The following is a 14,509-nucleotide window of genomic DNA, read 5'->3' on the forward strand; positions in this document are numbered from 1 at the left end:
AATCTGAAATTGTTATTATATCTGACACTTGACTCTGTTTGGTGAACCCTGTACAATTTAATCAAAAGAAAACTCGCCTTGCTTCTATACCTACACTGACATTTAACAGTGCCAATTAAATAGGTTATCTATGCCAAGCCTTATTAATACAATCAGCACATTCAATGGTAAAGATATCAGTAGTTTTATAAAAATGAATCTCTACAGTCAAAATAATAGTAATAATGACATCCTGACTCTTCTTAAGTCACACTTCATTGTTTTTTACAAAAAGAAAACTGAACCAACTCTGGAAGTTATAAATTGTAGTCTCTTACAATGGCCATCCAGTAGGCTAAAAATATTTATTATGAGTCCTGGACAACTTAAGAGTGAGTTACCATTACTAACTTGATTTAAAGAAATATTTTAGAGCTAAAAGAACTAGTTACTTGAATTCAAGCAAGTCACTTAAACTTAGTCTACGATATGTCACATGTAATGGACTAATAGTAGCAACCTTATCATATATATTGAATAACAGTGTGTGCAAATATTATCATACACATATAAGGTATTATGAAGTTCACTTTTCCATAATGCATTTGCCTGGGAGATCAGTCAGCCTTTTATTGTTGAATTGTTCTAAAGTATAATGATGTATCTGATACAAACTGAACAATATCGCTTTCAAAGTAAGACTGCTCTATCATATTTTAAACTGCCAAAGAACATACCTAGAGTACCCCATACTCACAATCTACTCTGCTCGTTATTCCCATAGTGTACACTACTTTTCTTATATATTTCTTTTCCCTTTTCCTCGACTATATTCTATGTATTGTGAGTGATGAGTGCCAAAACATTTTCCTATACTCTGCAGGGTGGAGAACAATGTTTATCACATAGTATGCACTTAGAAACTATTTGCTGAATAAATGAATTGATGAACTTAATACACTTTGACTCTGACGATTTCATTACCCCACTTAGTTCTAAAGATTTACTTCAAAACCTCTAAAACCAACTTCTCATTCCAGTTGCATATGGTCCCATTGACTCAAAAGACATTCCTCTAAAGCCAGTTTATTTCTCTATATTTTCCCATCTATTCTATATTTAATTTTAGAAATGTTAATGATACAGTTATTATAAACATTTCAATTGACTTTCTAAGAAAGCAAATAGCTGTTTCATCTAATCCTATGGGAGCATTTTTGTGAATCGATGATTTTTCTTTTTTCTTGGATATTTGTTCTACCAGGGAAATAGGTTGTCATAGTATCTGCTGAATTTAACAAGCACAGATCATCCAATAAAAATTATTGATCTTAAATTATAGGATACAATGACATGGTGGATTAATTATGACCACTCTTATTCTAAAACATAAAATGACTTAACATTCATTTCTCTTCTCTCATTTTTGGCAACACATTTCGATTACTATAGAAGAGATGGCTATTTTAGAAGACTTAAGAATACAAAGTGGCATAGAAGAGTCCCTGAGACAAAAATTTTAAGCCATAATTCACTTTTGTGGGAGGTATTCACCAATAATTACAACTTTAGAGAAAAATTCATTCAGGGAATGTCTAAGTCTCCAAGTATATGACCGGGCAATAAATGCAATAGGTTCAATCCATTCAGAGTATATATTAAACCACAAGTCAGTGCCAGGGCTTAAAAATATTTCAGAAAATAACAAAATTTGCAAACTTCCAAATGTCTTAATTGTTCCTGAAAGTAGGCCCAAAGGTACCTTTTCAAAAGACATATGTACCCTCTAAATCTCTATTCAGATAGGTAAAAATATTTAAATGAGACAAAGAATACATTTTTTAACTTTAAAAAACAAGTAATAAGAAAAAGAACAATTATAAAGAAAACCAAAAATTCAGGCATTTTGTCTATTCTTGCCCTAGAAATTTATCCAGGTTCTAAAACAAGAAAACTTTAAACAAATATCTCAGAATTTATCACAGTGTTATTTATTTTTAAATTATTGGATCATTAAGTAGACATGACTATTAATATAACAACAAAACAAAAATCAGACATTCTGCCTCACCTCACCATTTACCTGTGTTTGAGCGCTCCTTATAATGAAGGTAAAAAATAGATTTATACCCCTAGATAGATAGATAGATAGATAGATGATAGATAGAGTAGATTTGCTTGTATCTTACATATATTTTTTTAAAAGATAGATAGATGATAGATCAGATTTATTTATATCTTGTATACACTTTTTTTAAAAAAATTGTTTATTTATTTGAGAGTTTATTTATTTATTTGTGGGGAAGGGCAGAAAGAGTCTCACTCAACTTCTACACTGAGCCTGGAGCCCGACACAGGGCTTGATCTCACAACCCTAGGATCACAACCTAACCCAAAACCAAGAGTAAATCACTTAACTGACTGCGTCACTGAGATGCCCCTGGAATACATTTTTCAGCATAAATGTATTGACTGTGATGGTTTGGGGAGCAAGTAGAATTTTAACTCAACTGGATAACAATGAGGAAGATATAATACTCTGCATAACAAAATATGCCAATTCAAGTTTTGGTATTTCAACACTCAAGTACCCATGTTCTTTCTATGGTTTCTCTCAGCTATGCCCAGAGTGTGTTCTTGGCTCATTTTCCTGATGGCCACAGGGCAGCTTCCATTAGCCCAAGAGTACATGCAGATAGGATGACATGTAGGGAATAAGACATGGTTCCTATTAAGAGTAAGGAAATAGTTCTTAGAAGCCAGTTAACATGTATCACCTCACATCCTACTGTCCAGAAAATGTCATATGACTGTTCAAAAGAGCATTATTAGCAAACGGAATGGTGTTATGCTAACTCGTTATATGAAACCCAGGGGCTTAAAAAGGCGTGGGTTAGCTGAACAAAATGAGAGTCTGTATGACAAGAATGGAGGATGAGGAAAGTTCATCAAATATTATATGAGCATTCAAAATGTCTATTATATTGATCATTTATTTTGATGTATATGTGAATATTTATTGAAAGCCCACCATGCTCCAGGTACTGTGTATTAGGCATCAGAAATAAAACCAAGAACGGGGCACCTGGATGGCTCAGTGGGTTAAAGTCTGTCTTTGGCTCAGGTCATGATCCCAGTGTCCTGGGATCGAGCCCCACATTGGGCTCTCTCCTCAGCAGGGACCCTGCTTCTTCCTCTCTCTCTGCCTGCCTCTCTGCCTACTTGTGATCTCTGTCTGTCAAATAAATAAATAAAATCTTTAAAAAAATAATAAAACCAAGAACGAGAAAAGCAAGATTTCCACCCTCATAGTGTCTGCTTGTCAATGAAAAAGATGTCAGTATGATGAATAATAAAACTGAATATAGTGAATATTATTAGATAAGAGTAGATGAATATAAGAAATATTTTAAAGAGATGACTGCGTTTGCTGAAGAACAGGATGTGAATGGTGAGAACAAGGTAGAAATCTGGGTGGATGATTGCATTTACTGAGATAGTGAAACGTGCTGAAGACTGATTATGTGAAGCATAGGGGTATCAACAGTTCTGTTTTGGCCACGTTATTCCAGGTAGGCATGACACATTCCAAGTGAAAATATTGAAACTTAACCTCCAAGGAGAATTTCTATGAAAAGATTATATATTCTGTAGAATTACCTCTTGTTCTCTAGATATTTCTGATTTTTTAATAGAGTTTATATTGAGAATGAAAAATGATACAGCCACTTTGAAAGACATTTTGGCAGTTTTTTACAAACCTAAACATATTCCTATCATACAATCCAATAACTGTGCTCCTTGGTATTTACCAAAATGAGCTGAAAACTTACGTTCACACAAACACCTACAAATGGATGGTTATCGAAGATTTATTTATAAATGCATAAAGTCAGAAGCAAACAAGATGTCTTTCAGTAGGTGAATGGGTAAACTGTTGTACATTCAGACAATGGAATACCATTTAACAGTAAAAACAAATGAGCTACTTAACTGTGAAAAGCCATGGAGGGACCCTAAATGCATATTATACGTAAATAAAAGAGGCTAATATACACTGTATGATTCCAACTATGTGTCATTCTGCAAAAGGTAAAACTATGGAGACAGTAAAAAGATCACTGATTTCCATGACTACTGGAGCTGAGCGGGGAGAATGAGTAGGTGCTGCATGGAAGATTTGGGAGCAGTGACGTTATTTTGTGCAATATAGTAATAGTGGATACATACCATTATACACTTGCCAAAAACCATAGAATATAAAACAGCAAGAGTAAACCCTAATGTACACTAGGGACTTTGGGTGATACTGAAGTGTTAATGTAGATTCGTTGGTTGTAACAACTATACAACTTGAGCATGGCATGTTAATAGTTGGGTATGCCATATATGTATGGAAGCACAGGGTATATGAGAAGAGCACTTTCTGTTCAATTTTTGAATCTAAAACTGCTCTATAAGGAAAGTATATTTTAAAAAAAAAGGAAGTTGCAGAAACTTACTTTTTTAAATGGACTCTACAGGAAGAGATGCAATAATTTGAAATTATAAAGAGGAATTCTATCATTTAATACCCCACTAAAGTAAGCCAAAACCATCACTTCAAATTGATTATAGGAAATGAAAATATGAAATACTGGTTAAAAATGTCATTTCCAAACTGAGTTATCAGTAGATGTGTTCTTCTTTTAAAAAATTACAGGCATCAGAAGTTCATCAACCCTGCTTCCAGCAGATTTGCTCTTTCTTTTTCTGTTTCCTAAGAGCTCTGGGGTCTTTATATAAATTGCTTTTGCAAAATTTGCAAAGCTAATTCCTTTTTTATTGACAGTCAATGAACCTGTTATTGAAACCTGCATAGTTTCTAAAGAAGACATGCACTTTTCCTTGCAACAATGTATAACACTTGTTAATTATTTTACCATATCAGATTTTTCTTACAAAGAGACAATTTTATGAACAATGGTATATGATTGTACCAAATAACTCAAAATTTAAAAGTTAATAAGAAAAGTAAATAAGAACTTAATTCCAGGAAGTTGAATACAAGTGATATATTCAGTTGGTGAGGCATTTATCTCACCTTGGTGGACAGGGCACCATACTACATGTCTTTTGACAATATACAATGATAAAAAGGCATAAGCAGTATAAAGGCCATATGTATAAAAAAGAGGCAACATTAAAGAAACTTACTTTGATCATGTTGATAATAAAATGCTCATATGGATTACTGGAATTTATCAAGCCAATTCTAATTCTTAGTCAACTTAACCTTAATGACTTTCGCCAGCGTCAAGTATTTACGCAACTTGGTCAAATGACTTCTTAAAATCCTTGCATGTCCATGAACTCTATTATTTAATACATTATTTGGATTTATTGTTATATCTTCTGCATTCCTATGAGATTAAAGTTAATATATTTCACACAGGCATAAATATGGTCTCCTTGTTCTGTACTAGGCCTTTGTTTAATACACATTTCCTTAAAAAACATCTACTAACTGTTGCTGCAAACTAGAGAGGAGTAATAACCTAGGCAAAACCTCCTCTGAAAAACCTGGATATTTAGAAAATTATTTAAAAACTGTTTTCAGAGACTGGAAAAGAGGCAATTCAGAGCTGTGATTCCTGAGACAAGGGAAACAAATGAGATGAACCATAAAATTATCATGGCTTTCTACCCAGAGGCAATTTTCAAGCCATGAAATCATGGAGGGAGAACCCAAACAAATCTTGGTGGCCTAGCTGAGTTAAGAAAATAGTGAAGTTTGAACTACTTACAAAGGTCTAGTAGGGTCAAGGTTTAGTAGTACATTTCAAGTATTCCTTGAGTGACCTACCCCAGCAGATCTAAAGAAGTGGATTTAAAGGGAACAAAATAATCTATAATAACTTAAATCCCTGTCCAAGCAAAGAAAAATACTTTTTAAAGGAAGACAACAAAATCCCTACACTGAAAAAGGTAACTAACAATGTCAAACATACAGTAAAAAGCTACTACACATGTCCAAAAACAGAACAGTGTGACTTACTCCCTGAAGAAACAGAGTAAGGAATTATAGAGATGATTACACTAGAAGATGAGGGCATTCAAAAAAGGTATTTTAAAAATGTTCCTTATGTTCAAGAAGGTAGAGAAACAGATAAATATGAAAAGGAGAGAAACAGGAACAACCAAAAAAAAAAAAAAAAGGAAATTCTAAAGATGAAAAATACATTATCTGAAATGAAATGAAATTACCTCTGGATAACACTGAAAAGGAAAAGATCATTGAACTTGAGGCCATAACAGTGAAGAATAAAGGGGAAAAAAGCATCAGTGCCTTGTGCTCTGATGCCTTTCACTTTCTGCATTTTTTAAGGAAATACTATACAGAGAAGATAAAGGTAAGGATTAACACAGACTTCTGATTAGAAACTATTCAAGTCAGAAATCATGAAATTTAATCATTATATGCAGAAATTTTTAAAAAACTTGTCAACATAGAATTCTATATCCACATAAAAAATGACCTGCAAAACAAAAACTGTTCCAGAAAATCAGAAGCTGAGAGAATTCTTTGCCAGCAGCGTAACTCCACAAAAAATGTTAATAAAAATTCTTTGGAAGAATAAAAATGATTACAGATAGAAACTAGGATTTTATGCAAAGAAATGAAAATCACAAGACATAGTAAACATGTTGGTAAATTAAAAAGATAACGTTTTCATTTTTAATTTCTTCAAAGAAAAATCCTGTGTACATCAAAAATTTTAAAAACTTATGTGGGGTTTATAATATATGTGCAAGTAGAATGTGTTACAAAAACAGCACCAATTACAACAAGGAATAAAATGGAAATGTGGTCTAAGAACATTACATTCACAAAGTGGTAGCAGCTTTCTGAAGGTAAACTTAGATATGATAATGTTGTATGTAATAAACCTAACAGCAACCACTACAGAAATACAAGATGTACAGTCACTAAGCCAAGAGTAGAGATAACATGGTAGGCAAAAAATTACTTCATTAATCCAAAAGAAAGCAGAAAGGCAGAAATACAGAATAAAAAGTACAAACAGAAAACAAATAGCAGGGGCACCTTGGTGGCTCAATTGGTTAAGGATCTGCTGTCCACTGGGGTCATGATCCTGGAGTCCTGGGATCGAGCCCCGCATTGGGATCCCTGCTCGGTGGAGAGCCTGCTTTTCACTCTGTCTCTCACCCCATTTGTGCTCTCTCTCGCTCTTTCAAATAAATAAATAAAATATTTTTTAAAAAATGGCCCAGCAGTATACTCAAGAGACATAAATTCTTTGGGTTGATTTTTAAAAAGCAAGAACCGGGGCGCCTGGGTGGCTCAGTGGATTAAGCCGCTGCCTTCGGCTCAGGTCATGATCTCAGGGTCCTGGGATCGAGCCCCGCATCGGGCTCTCTGCTCCACGGGGAGCCTGCTTCCTCCTCTCTCTCTCTCTGCCTGCCTCTCTGCTTACTTATGATCTCTCTCTCTGTCAAATAAATAAATAAATAATCTTTAAAAAAAAAAAAAGAATAAAAAAATAAAAAAGCAAGAGCCAACTATATTATGTCTATAAGGAATTTATTTTAAATATTAAAACAAATTCATTAAAGTAAAAAGATAGAAAAAGATACATCATGCCAAAATTCATCAAAAACAAGTGTAGACAGTGATATAAGGCAAACTAAGTTTTAGAACAGGGAATATTATCAGGAATATATGTGAGCATTTAATGATGAAGGGGTTAATTCAACAGGACGACAAAAGTCCTAACTGTGCATGAACCCACTAATAGAACTCCAAAATACATAAAGTAAAAACCAAACACAACTGAAAAGAGAAACAGCCAAACTGTTGTAATCTGAATGGAGGGAAGTAAAACCTAGCTTTACATAATATTTTAAATTTTTATTAAAACAATTGGGGCGCCTGGGTGGCCCAGTGGGTTAAGCTGCTGCCTTCGGCTCAGGTCATGATCTCAGGGTCCTGGGATCGAGTCCCGCATCCGGCTCTCTGCTCAGCAGGGAGTCTGCTTCCTCCTCTCTCTCTCTGCCTGCCTCTCAGTCTACTTGTGATCTCTCTCTGTCAAATAAATAAATAAAAAAAAATCTTAAAAACAATTGACATACGTACTACAAATGGGTTATCAATCATTCATTTATTCATATTACTATATGAAAGAGAATCTTATAGGTAGTAGATAATAAACAACCTAAATATAATCTTTCTTCTTAGGGAATATCCCCTGTAATGAAGCAGCTTACAGTCTTACAGTAGGAGTTACCATTTTGCAGGTATTTAGGTAAAGCCAAGATAAAACCAAATGATAAGTTTAGTAAAGTTATCTTCATTTCTCCTAATTTCATTATGAAAAGTGTCAAATACAGAAAAGCTAAAAAAGTTATTTCCTAAATAGCTACAAAATAGATTTTAAAATATTAACATTTTCCAATATTTAAAAATCTTTCTAGCTATTCTTTTCATGCTTCTGAAAGTATACATTTCAGGTACCAGAATACCTCTAAATAATTTAACATGTATCTCCTATAAATAAGGATGCTATATTAAAATACCCTATTAAAAAACTCATTTAAACTATGCAGCCATCAAAAGAAATGAAATTTTGCCATTTGTGATGACGTGGATGGAACTAGAGGGTATCATGCTTAGTGAAATAAGTCAATCAGAGAAAGACAACTATCATATGATCTCCCTGATATGAGGAAGTGGAGCTGCAACAGGGTGGTAGGAAAAGAATAAATGAAACAAGATGGGATCAGGAGGGAGACAAACCATGAGACTCTTAATCTCACAAAACAAACTGGGGGTTGCTGGGGGGAGGTGGGGTTGGGAGAGGGGGAGGGGGTTATGGACATTGGGGAGGGTATGTGCTATGGTGAGTGCTGTGAAGTGTGTAAACCTGGTGATTCACAGACCTATACCCCTGGGGCTAACAATACATTATATGTTTATAAAAAAAAATTTTTTTAACCTCATTTAAAACTTATCAAAAACTTATTTAACCTTCAACATCTGTTAAATTCAGTCCATTCTCTAATTTTCCCCCAAGTTTCTTCATAGTAACTTTTATAAGACAGGATCAAATCAACTTTCAAGCATTGCATCTGTCATTATATGTATGCCATTTTTTTTTTTTTTTGGTAAAGTTCCTGCACTGCACACACACGTAGATACATATACCTTTTTTTCAAGGCAGTTATTTTTTTAAACAGTGTGTCAAATGAAAAAAATAAAACAATTTAGTAACAAGTTTGATTCCTTTATTCAAGGAAAAACAATCAAGGAACTGGAGGAGTGCAGTGCCTTACAAACAGTGGAGGACTCTTCCTGAGAGATTTGGGGCAAGAAAAAAGCTTTTGAGAGCTTAGAAAAAGCAACACTAAACAGGGCATAATTGGCTAGGAAGTCAGGGATTTCCTGGTAAGGTTACCAGGTCCTGCTTTCTAGGGTATGGTAAACTATTTACAGTAAGTTGGAGGATTGTCAATGGGTCTGTTAGGTTTTCTTGACAGTGAGGTATTTCTGTTCAGTGCAAGCCGACACCAGTGACAGCTGGGTCACTGGGGTGAACTCCATTTCAAGGGTCCCAATATCTGAATTACCTTTATTAATTAATTAATTAATTAAGTGCAAACCATTATTTTTCTGTTTGTTCAGACTATTGTCCGCTATGTTCTTCTATTTTTTTTTTAATTTTCTCTGAAGTTTTTGTATAAAATCTTCCTTTCACTTCAGTTCAGGATGATTTTGCGGGGGGGGGATGAGTATTTCATTGGTGATGCAGAATACTTCATATTGAGAGAAGCTCGAAGCAGAGTGTCAATCACAAGATTTATCAGTGGTGCTAGATGTGATTACTTGGTTAAGATGGTGACCATAAGACTCCTCCACTATGCACAGGTTTTGAAGTATATCTTGAAGTTAGTTTTCAATCCCCTATTTTCTGAGTTTTCCCTGTGGATTACATTTCCTCTCCTAAAATACTCAGTGACTCGGTGTTCCCTTTTTTCTTTTTTGTCGTATGTAATCTTATTCTTAGGAAGGGCTCTCTTATCACTCATAAAACATTTTTGATGGACTTGTTCAATTATGCCTTACCTTTAAAGGTAAAATGGAAAGCACAGCCTCTTATCAAAGCCAATTTAAGATCATCAAGCTAATGGGAGAGCTGAAAAGACAGCTTTGGAAGTTCTCGCGTACATAAACCACAGTTTTCCCAATTAAACTTTAACTTGATGCTGCTTTTGGTAATTGTTGCCACTTATATGGAAATAAGTAAATGTTCAATCTGTGATTATTTAAGGAGTCTTATTTTTATGTTGTATAAATAATCATATGTAACTCTAAATTCCCCAGGTATCATTTACTAAGCCCACAAAGTTAGGTTCATGGCTATAGTTAAAGAGTTTGATTGCTTTTTAATCACTGTCTTCTGGAAGAGAAACCAGTTCCCCACACAGGGGTTTCTCAAATTCCCCCAAAACTGTCTCACACATGCTTAGGTATAATGTTGCACTTTTCAGTTTTTCATATTTCAGGTCTTGCATGATGTCTATGGAGGCACTTTGCTATCATCCCTACTCCCTCCTTCTGTGAAGGGATAACCCACTGGCCTGCCAGGTGTGCCCAAAGCCCTAACACGCCTTAGGTCACCACAGGGTACACCAGTTCCGACTGCACAACAAATCATGCCGTGATGCCTGAACAAACAAGACAAGTGTTCCACTCCCAAACTCTGTGAGGCTCGGTGTCTGAAGTCACACTGCTTATACTTCAAAGAATATTCAGGCTTCTATCTAATTTTATCCTACCCATTATTAGACCAACTTCCTAAAACTAAGTGAGGAAATAAAATAACACGGCCCTGTGTTTTGGGTTCTTTCCTGTCCCTCTAGTATGTGCCTATCTATCCAATATTTTTGACTTAAGTTATCATCTTTGCTTCCATGAGCAGAGGCCTAGGATGTCACCAACCTCGTGGTCAATTTCAGTCCGTCATGCTATTTGGAACGGCTCCTCATTAGCACAGTGGTTAGTCAGTATCCCCACCTGTCATCATACTATTTGGAGTTAGGTTGACCTGGATTCAAATACAAGATAAGCCACTTATTTACTATGACCTTGGGCAAGTTCCTTAGCTTTTTTGTTTCAATTCCTTATCTCAGGAAAGATGGAAGTATCATCACATGTCATATAGGTGAGGCCTTTTTGGTGAGGCTTAATTGAAATACATGCACCAAAATCACTTAAGTCACTTAGCTTAGTACCAGGCACATGGAATACAGCAGTAAATATTACTAATTATTTATTCTGACAGTGAAATCACCCCACCCATAAAATTTCCTCCAGTTATTTCGTGACTCATCCAAAACGGGTTCGCATGTCTTCAGGTACGTTTTCATTTTTGTTTTTCAGATTCTAGATACCACATAGTATCTAATTCTAAGCAAATTAAACTTCAGCTAGAACTGAGGAGTGTTCAAATTTTTAAAAGCCAATCACCCAGTGATATGTTATTTCCAGCCCCATTTAGGAAGAAAGACCTATGCAATTGAGCATAGTATTATAGATATACTTTTGTGGCTTCCAGCAAGGTCTCAAAGTTGTCAATCATGAGCTGGTACATCAGCAAGATGGCTCTCCAGAGACATTACATGAGGCAAATCTTTTAATATTTTATCAGCTGCTGTTGATAGGAGGCACTTCAGCTTCGTGAGTCTTTTTATTACTTCCTTTCATTTATTCTTAAGAAGCTTTTATCTCTGTTTATTGATTGCTACCTTTTAAATTTTTATTTAACACCGGTAAGCAGAGAGATATGATTAATAAATTTGATTAAATTTTTCAGTAGAAAATTACTTTAAAGGTGCTTTCACAAATCTAATTAATCTTCTCATAGATATTTTTGCATTTATATGTATCTATTCTTTTGTTATGCTGATTCTCTGAAGACAGATACTCCAGTAAGAAAAAAAAAAAAGTAGAACTGTAACTAAAGAGAAGTGCCACAAAACTCTTGGAAAATTCTTTTTAGGCTGTTTTCAGCAGAGTAATACACAAGGGGCCACACGCCAAGGATCAATCATAAAGCTCAAGAAAAAAAAATGACAACTACAAATATATACACGGAGAGTATTTATTCTCAAAAATGACTGAAATATGTGTGCACTTCTTCCTCCTAGGATGAACCCCAAATAACATCCAACTGTCACATGAGAAATTTGCTAAGCAGGCGGAAAAAATTATCCAAAGCCTCTTTTAGCTTACTCACAGTCAGAAACTTGCTGATTTCAATCTTTCCCATTTTAGCAGCTGCAAAAGGAACAGAGTGAGAAACAGCAGAGCTAACAAAAGTTCATTAGACTCAATATATACCCTCATGAAACTCATTATGGAGATGTCATTGCTGAGGAGATCATGGCATATTTCAAAAGACTGCTGGGTTAGCAGTCTTTACTACAGTGCTCTCCGGAGCCCCATTAATCTTACGCTGACCAGTGGTGTTTCTTAGACGAGGTGGGATGGAGCTGAAGGATCTGCTTTTCTTTTTTTTTTTTTTTTTTTTTTAATTTTTTTTTAAGATTTTATTTATTTATTTGACAGAGAGAGATCATAAGTAGGCGGAGAGGCAGGCAGAGAGAGTGAGAGGGAAGCAGGCTCCCTGCCGAGCAGAGAGCCCGATGTGGGACTCGATCCCAGGACCCTGAGATCATGACCTGAGCCGAAGGCAGCGGCTTAAACCACTGAGCCACCCAGGCGCCCCAGGATCTGCTTTTCTATTGTTATTATTGTTTATTTGCTTAAATAGGAATAACCAGGCAATTCTGCCAAATACATGAAATTGGGAAACTTTGAACTGCTCTTGACCATGAGAACGATTGCTGATAGAACCTAAGAGAAAGGAAAAGAAAATGAGGTGAAGGTCAACTCTGCTTTAAGCCTTTGGGAAGTAGAAACCCAAGTTGATTTTTCCACATTTCCTCTCAAGATGAGGGTAGTAATATACAAAAGTTGAAGGAGCTGGTATGACCCTGAGGGAAAGATTCCAAGGAAGTTACTTGATTTAATTCCAGAATCCACTGAAGCCAAAAGAGGCCTAAAGCTGATACAATTTTCTAAACTAACTAGTGTAAAATAATTCATTTTTAGGAGTATTTTTTGTACCTATACCCCTTGGAAACTTTTTGAATCACAAGCTTTAGGTAGAGCTAGGGATTAGGGGTCCTAGCTAAATCTCTCTCATATCAGGAGGTATTCACATATAGGAAATGATGGTGTATCACTGGAAATGTATATAGAAAGAGATTATCTTAGTCTAAAACACTGGTTCTCAATCTGTCAACCTTGGCTGCACATTAGAAGCACCTGGAAAGATTTTTAAAAATTATGATTCCCAGCCCACACTCTGGGCCAATTAAATCAGAATTTCTTCAGGGTAGATTTAGACATTGGTTCTTTTAAAGCTACCTCCATTAAATAAAATGAGCAATGAAAGATGAGAACAGTTTCTGAAATAAATATCCTTCCCTTCAGGGCAGTATTAATCTGTTTTTAGTCCTTAACCAACTGAGCCACCCAGGTGCCCCCATGCACATGCTCTTATGGCCCATTTACCCTTACTTCACTGGGAAACTAAAGTAGGCTAAGATTTGTTAAACTTTCCAAATAGACACAAACTAAATCTCTTTCAGTTATATTTTCTTCAGATTACATGTCTTTTAAGCAACTGATTAGGTCTTTCAGCACTTCCCTCATCACCAATCCCTTCCCTCCAGGCAGTGCCTAAGTATCTATGCAAGATGTTTATAGGTCTTCCCTCTATCGAGAAAGGAGTTCTCCTTGAGGGGTTTCAGAAATCTCTCTAAGGGTGGTTGCTAGGTAGCTTCAGTCCTGGATCCCTGACTTTAATGCCTCTTATACTGTAGATGGCTTTATGATTCTCCTGAGTATTTGTGACCACTGCTAAAGTCTACAGTCTAAACCATAAAAACCCTACATACCCATCAGAGATTCTCCATCTTCTGGATCCTGACTCCCTCCATTCCATGGGTTTTCTCAACACTCCTAAATCTTCTCACGATTCATGGAATCTCAGGGCACTCAATGAGTCACCCCTCCAGGACTCCAAACCACCTTCCAAGACCCTTCTCAGCCTCTTAGAAATGATCATTAAGTGTCTTGCTACACTGAGAACCCCACTAAGAAACTCAAGAGTTTTCTCAGAAATTGGTCAGTTTATTTAATCTGTCTAAGAAGACAACATTTCCATGAGATTCAAGCAAGAAGGAGTCAGCTAAATGAAGATTTGGAGAAAGTACATTCTAGACAGCAAATCCAAATGCCTGAGTTGGGAAAACCTTGGCCTGTTATAGAACAAGAGGGACAATATAGATCCTTGTAAACCAGAAGGGAAAAGTGGTGGAACGTGGCAGGACAGAGATAAATTACAGCCAGATCATGGAGGGATCACTGTAGACAAAGGAGCAAGTTCGCATTTCACTATAA

Source organism: Meles meles, chromosome 9 (assembly GCF_922984935.1).
Source record: "Meles meles chromosome 9, mMelMel3.1 paternal haplotype, whole genome shotgun sequence".
NCBI classification, from domain to species: domain Eukaryota; kingdom Metazoa; phylum Chordata; class Mammalia; order Carnivora; family Mustelidae; genus Meles; species Meles meles.